This window comes from Neovison vison, chromosome 8 (genome assembly GCF_020171115.1).
Source record: "Neovison vison isolate M4711 chromosome 8, ASM_NN_V1, whole genome shotgun sequence".
In the NCBI taxonomy this organism is placed as follows: Eukaryota; Metazoa; Chordata; class Mammalia; order Carnivora; family Mustelidae; genus Neogale; species Neogale vison.
Window position 1 is genome coordinate 129590295 of NC_058098.1, and position 6777 is coordinate 129597071.

At 46.7% G+C, this 6777-nt stretch overlaps 1 pseudogene; it reads left to right on the forward strand.

Annotated features, from left to right (window-relative positions):
- Window positions 1-3486: 3486 nt before the first annotated feature.
- LOC122915810 lies at window positions 3487-4074 on the forward strand (annotated as a pseudogene).
- Window positions 4075-6777: the final 2703 nt, after the last annotated feature.

Here is a 6777-nt window from a genome sequence, read left to right on the forward strand (position 1 = left end):
GGGGTCATGGGGGTGGGGCCCCCCATGCATGGATTAGTGCCCTCACCGAGTCCCAGGAGGGCTTGCTCCTTCCTGCTTGCTGCCACGTGAAGATGTGAGGAGGCGGCCGTCTGCCACATGGGAGAGACCATCCTCAGAACTCACACGCTGCCGTTCCGATCTCAGAGTTTCTGTGTATACGCCACCCAGTTTGTGGGTGACAGCGGCCGAACAAACTAAGACAAGGGCTACGATTTAAGCAACGTCTCTGCCTTGTCCTAGCAGGGTGGCATTGGCCGACCCACTCCCCCTCTCGGCGTGTAAGTTCATTTTGGAACTTACATTCTGAAGCACGCGTTCTGGAAAAATGCATAACAACACCTGCTCTGCTTCCCTCCTTCGCTGGGTGGTAGGAGAACTAAAGGATAGGATCTATATGGAACTGTTCCTCAGAATCTCAGTTTTCTGAGAGATTCAGAGTAAAGGATCTCTGTGTTTGTTTTTAAAACAAAACACTGCCATGGGGCTGCCTCTTCTTTTTGCTTGCTAAGGTTGAGAATGTTTCTATACACACGATTCCAAAATACTGTCAGCTTTCCATTTGTGTTTTGAATTTCTACCTGCCCTAAAGTTGCTCAACAATGAAACCAGATTCCTCTTGGTGTGGATTCCTTCGTTTCTTCTCTGCCCGCCTTGCTATTTTGTGACCCAGGAAAATGAGCCAGGATGGTGAGAGCCAGGGGCTCGTCCAGAAATGCTCATGTTGGGGAAAGATCCTGACTCCGGGATAAGTGAAGTGTGGATTGCTGGCAGATTTCTTAAGATAATATTTATGGCAGGAAAAATCATGTTCAGTTAAAAAATTGGCAGCAATTCTCTCAGGGAGAGAATTATCTTTTGTTTAGCAAAATACCTTGATGACTTTCTTGAGTACAAAAGGTGAGCTCGCTCCAGGACATGGCTTACATGCCATAGAGTGGAGGTAGTTTTCAACCCTGCTTGTACATTAGGGGATTTGGAAAACTATTTGTGCATGTCCTCAGCTCTAAGGCCTCTGATGTAATTGGCCTGGGGTGGGATCTGGGCATCACTATTTTTAAACACCCCCCCTTCTAAGAGATTCCAATGTATAGCCTGGGTTGGTTCCCCTGCACCAGATCCAGACAAGGGGGGCCGGGAGAAGAGTGACAGAATTGGGGGGATGGTAGCTTGATGGGAGATGAGAGAGGAAAAGAGAAGTCCGCTTGGGGTGGTGGTAGGGTGGGGCTCTCTGTGCAGAGATGACCAGCAAGGTATTTCCAGTGCCCAGAGGAGCCAGGGACAGTTAACAAAGGAATCCCTGACATTCAGTTTTTAGGTCACTTGTTTCCCTATCTGTAGTACATAAAACAGTACCCTAACAACACTGCCCTGTATCTTCAAGTCCTCAGTGAAAGTCTCCCTGCCCAGTCCAGAGTCTGTAGCACTGTGGGGGAAGTGCCAGAATTTGGGCTGGCCCCAGTGATGAACAAAAAAAAAAGTCCAGCACCTGCAGGAAACAAAAATTGGAGAAGGGATTGGAAATCCAGCAAGAGTGGGAAATTGGAGCTAGGAGGGAACGAGGACAAAATAGCCCCCCTCCGAATCCTCTGGGGTATTGGGAAGGATGCTTGGTTTCCTACTGTTTGTGGGCTAGGGATTCAAGGCAATTTTATTGAAATCTCAGTGGATCGTGCCTCAGCTGCTGGAGGACATGAAGACTTTACGAACAGCTGACACTCGAGCCAAAGAATAATAAATAATTCACCACCTTCCACTCTTTCCACCGCACACACTCCACGTGTGGAATATTTTACAATGATCACAGTTCATTCGCATTCATCTCTCTTTGAGCTTTCCAACAGGCCTGAGAGATGGGGAAGGAAGGAATTTGTCACATGCGATCGTGAGAAAATGGGGTTCTCAGCGGCTGGAGCTCGCATCCAGCAGGTTCCAGGGGCGGCGGAGCTTGAAGCCTCACGGTCTCTGAAGCCTCGCTCCTGGCTCTAACTCAGCGCTCAGCCCTGCATTTCTGCTTGAGTTTGGGCCTCCAGCAGCTTTGGCCCTGCGGGAAGAAACTCCTTGTGCCTTCACACTCTTTTGTTTTCAGACAACATGAGCTCTAGACCTAAAACTTGCTTTCATCTCTTCGCTCTCTGCCATCTTTTCTCTCTCCTCGTTCCCCATCGCCTCATCCCCATACACCCCCTTGTTTCCTTAGCATTTAGGCGTGCACGCTCTCATTCGAGAGACCTCCCCTAGATAGCTGCGGTCATTCGCGGATTCTACCGAAGCGTGTTTTCGAGCCCTTTCTTGTTCTTTGGGCTTCTGTGTTTCTTTATCTGATTCCAGGATGAGTCAGATGTGCTTACCAGCACGGATTGCGGCATCCCCGGGTTTCTAACCGGGAAACGGTGGGGCTGGGAGGAACTTCCTGGCTTTGCTCTCGGACCTCCGCAAGCTGTTGATGTAACGCTCCTTCTCGGCAGCTAGAGAGGACTAACCATATTAACTGGCTTTAGCTGACCTTTGCTCTAGATTTAGAAGAGAGGAACGGTGACCTGTTTCTCCCACGTGGAAGCAAACAGCGGAGCATATTTTATGCCCAGGTGTTTGCCATATAGCTTGATACAAAACCATGTCCTGGAAAACTATAAGCCAATCTAATTTATAGAAATAAACTGAGTGAGAATCATTATTTTTTATTGGTACCACTTAATGTGAAGAAAATGCACATTTTCCAAAAATATGGAAAAAACGTTCCATTTGCCTTATTGGGTCCAAATGTTAGGTTTAAATTATTTTACTATGCAAACTTTCTTTCATATCTTGGCAGTAGTGATTTCCATTTTTATTCCTTTGGTATCCATAATCTTATGAGAATCAAAAACATATGCTTTGAGATCACTGGACAGCTCCTCCTCCCACATTTTAAAAATGCACAAGGAAGGTTATTGCTCTGGTAGCAAAAATAACAGGAACGCTATGGGAGAAAATGATGAGGACAACGAGGCTGAATGGGAAGGAGGTTCAAAAGGTGCATTCTGGTTTTCATGCTTTTGATTTGCAAGTCATTAAGCTGGAAGAGCCCCTACCTCCTGCTGACTGCCACTAGGAATGTGATTTTTTCTTCTCTAATAGAGGATTGCTTATTCAGTGCTCCAGGTTTGCAATATTGGAGGAGAAGAGGGGATCTGGCTTTTCCAGTGCTTCTTGAGATGGGGTGCTTGTCGCCCCCCGGGGAGTCGGCCCAGAGTGGCTGGACTTCTGGCCTCCCTTTGTCTTTGCAGGGGGAGGGTGTGTTTGGCGGGGAGGCAAAAGCATCTTAAAAGTTTCGGTCTCAGGAATTTCAGGCTGACAGGGAAGTCAGTGGAGAGGGGAGTGCTTTGTGTGCACTCCTGAGCAAAAAGATTATTAGGATAAAACAATAGAGGAGAGTCAGATAGTGAAATGTAATGAAAGGCTCTTTTGAGGCCCACACTGAGAGCGATGGGCATCTCCGGGGACCACTGGTGGAGGTGCTTCGAGGCCAAGGGCAAGAGAAATCCCTACCACAAGAAGCGCAAGTATGGGCTGGGATGCCCGCTGCCGACACTAAGCTTGGCGTACTCACAGTCCACGCTCGGGGAGGCAGTAAGAAAGTACCAGGCCTTGAGGCTGGACATGGGGAGCTTCTCCTGGGATTCCAAGTGTCCTACGCACAAAACAAGGATTGTTGACCTCGGCAATGCATCCAGCAATGAGCCGGTCGGCCCCAAGGCCCCGGTTCAGAACTGGATTGTGCTTATTGACAGCGCCCTGTACCCACAGTGGAGCGAGCCCCGTGACACCGCAAGAAGGGGGCCAAGCTGACTCCCGAGGAGGAAGAGATTTTAAACACAAAACGATCAAAGAAAATTCAGAAGAAATATGATGAAAGGAAAAAAGAATGCCAAAATCAGCAGTCTTCTGGAGGCGCGGTTCCAGCACGGCAAGCTTCTGGCATGCCTGGCTTCAAGGCCAGGCCAGTGTGGCCAAGCAGATGGCTACGTGCTAGAGTTCCATCTGAGGAAAATCAAAGTCCAGAAAGGCAAATAAATCTTCCTCTCTTCCATCTTTGGTCATGTCAAGAAGGTGTTTATTGTTAAAAAATAAAATGTGATGAAAGGAAGGTGGGAAGGGTGTCCGAGGAGATTGGGAAGAGCAGATGGGGGGCTCAGCGTCCCTCAGGGGTAAGAGGTCAAGGGCCTTGGTGGCCTTGCCCCATGAACCGGGTCATCGCCCAGACCCGGCGTGCTACGCGGTGCTCACTGGCTGCTCAGTCAGCCAGGACTCCTGTCCCCAGAAATACGCCATGTCACTCTCTGTCTCCTCCTTTGTATTTGCCATGTTTGTGCTCCCTGGGACTCCGGCCTTGCTCAGTACACACAGCTGTATACGCCAAGTTTTGTCTGTCCCCGAATCCATGATTAGTGAACACGTGTTTTAGTTCACAGATCCTTCTCACATTTCTGTAGCTCACTTGCTACTTTTTATCCTCAATGACATTCAAAAAACTCACTCTTTCAAAATTGATACAAGCGTCTTATTCTCTCTGAAACCCTACCTGATGTCCCAAAGCCAATCTGTTTTGTTTCTCTTTTGAGGCCCCCTGTACCTGGGGAGGGGGACCCAATAAATTATTGCCCTCATTCTTCTGTATCATGCTTTTCTTCCTACAGGTCTGGGAATTCTACACGTAAACTCCTTGAGGGCAGGAACTGCCTTTAATTACCCTGCCTTTCCACACATTTCAGCACATAATGGGGACTGAGTAAATGTTTTTGAATGGATGACTGAATGAATGGCGTTCATTCCTCTAAGCCCTGATTGGTTGCAAGGATGAGTAAAAAATGTACTTCATTCACAAATGGACAAATGTAATTACAGTGGAAGTACTATACTTTTTTTTTCATATTATACTATTAATTAGTTTTGGCATTCTGAGAGTGACAGGGAGTGCTTACGACTGTATGGCTAATCACCAAGTGGAGTAATGGAAACCCCTTTACATGAGAAGAACTCCCTGACCTGCGTTCCACACTTCCCTTGACTTTCTGACTTTGACCGTGGGTGTTAATCATGTATTTGAATGATCGTGGCATGATCATTAGATCATTTATCTCTGGAAATCGATACTGACTCTGCCGAACAAGACTTTAAAAAATGCTGAGGGGAGGCGCCCTTAGCCTTGGGATACAGTGTCTCATTTGTTTGGGTGGGGAAGGCATTCAATGATCATAATACAGGAAGCAGGCTTGTGGCCTCCTGTGCACACCCGATGGAAGAAAGGGTCCCACCAGGAATGCATTTCACTGCATCAGGACTTCACTCTCTGAGGACACCCCCTTGCAGCTCCCAATAACTCTGTCTCCAAAGGCAAGTCAGATTTTCTCTCATTCTTGGGTGGCTTCTTCTCCAGGGCCAAGTCCTGCTTTTAACCTTATGAGGCTTAAAGGTAAAGCGGACTTGTGCTCAGTAGACATGAGAGGAACATGTTAGTAATCAACCAGACTGGAAAATTGTTAAGTGCAGAGAGCTGGGAACTGAGAGAATTCCATGTTGTTCTGGCCCCACCCACTCCCCCGTCACTAGCCCCACCCACTCCCTTTTATTAGCCTCAGGCGAGTTACTTAACTTCTCAGAGCCTCACTCCTTTTGCCACATGGGAATCAAAATAGCATTTTTGCTCATCTTCCAGAATTGTTATGGAGATTGAATGAAACAAAGACTGGGCACTTACGATAACTAAAATACCAGTCTGTTTGGCTTCTTGTTGTATCCCTAGGGCCTCGCCGGGATCCTGGGACATAGAAGGAGCTGGTCCTTGGAGAAGCTGATGGCCCCTTGAGGGACAGAAGAGCATCGGAGTGTGTATCACTCCAGTCGCTCTGGTTCAAATCCTCGCTCCACCTCTTTCGAGCTGTTAGACCTTGAGCAAGTCACTTAAATTGTTTGTGACTCAGTTACCCTTCCTGAGGACACCAATAGCTTCTGCCTCACAGGATGGTTTGAGATTTAAAGGAGGTCATGTTTTTAAAGCTCTTGGGGGCAGTTCCTGAAACATAGAACCTTTAATAAACACGAGCTACTTTATCCCACCTGCTAGAGGCCACTGTTGACTCATAGACGTAGAATAATATTTCTGTGTAAGATGTTTTGGTAACTTTTATTGAAGCTGTTTGGGTATCTTTGGTAGTAAATGGGATTATGTGACTTTGTCAGTGGGCGTCCCAACACTCACTGCTCGTCCCTCTCGCAGACGTCTTGCTCTCTTTCTTACCTAAGAAATCAAGAGATACACCTTGAAGTTAATTCTTGCTTTCCCTTTGAGGGAAAAGGTACATCCTTCTCTTTTTATAAACTTTTAAATTTTGGAATAATTTTAGATTTCCAGGAAAGTTGCCAACGTAGGGTAGAACATTCTTGTATAGCCTAATATATGATATATATTAATATATATATATAATATATGATATATGTTCTAATATGAACATCTCATATAACCGTGGGACTCTTGTCAAAACTAAGAAATTAACATTATACATCATGTTAGATAAACTGCAGGCTTGTTTTCTGGATCACCAGTTTTCCCACTCATGTCCTTTTTCTCTTCCAGGGTCCCACACTGGACACAGTTGTCCCGTGTTGGGACTATTTCTCAGTCTTCCTTTGTTTCCTGTGACCGTGACGATTTTGAGGAGTACTGGTCAAACACTTTGTAGACTGTTCCTCACCTTAGGTTAACCCACTGTTTCCCCC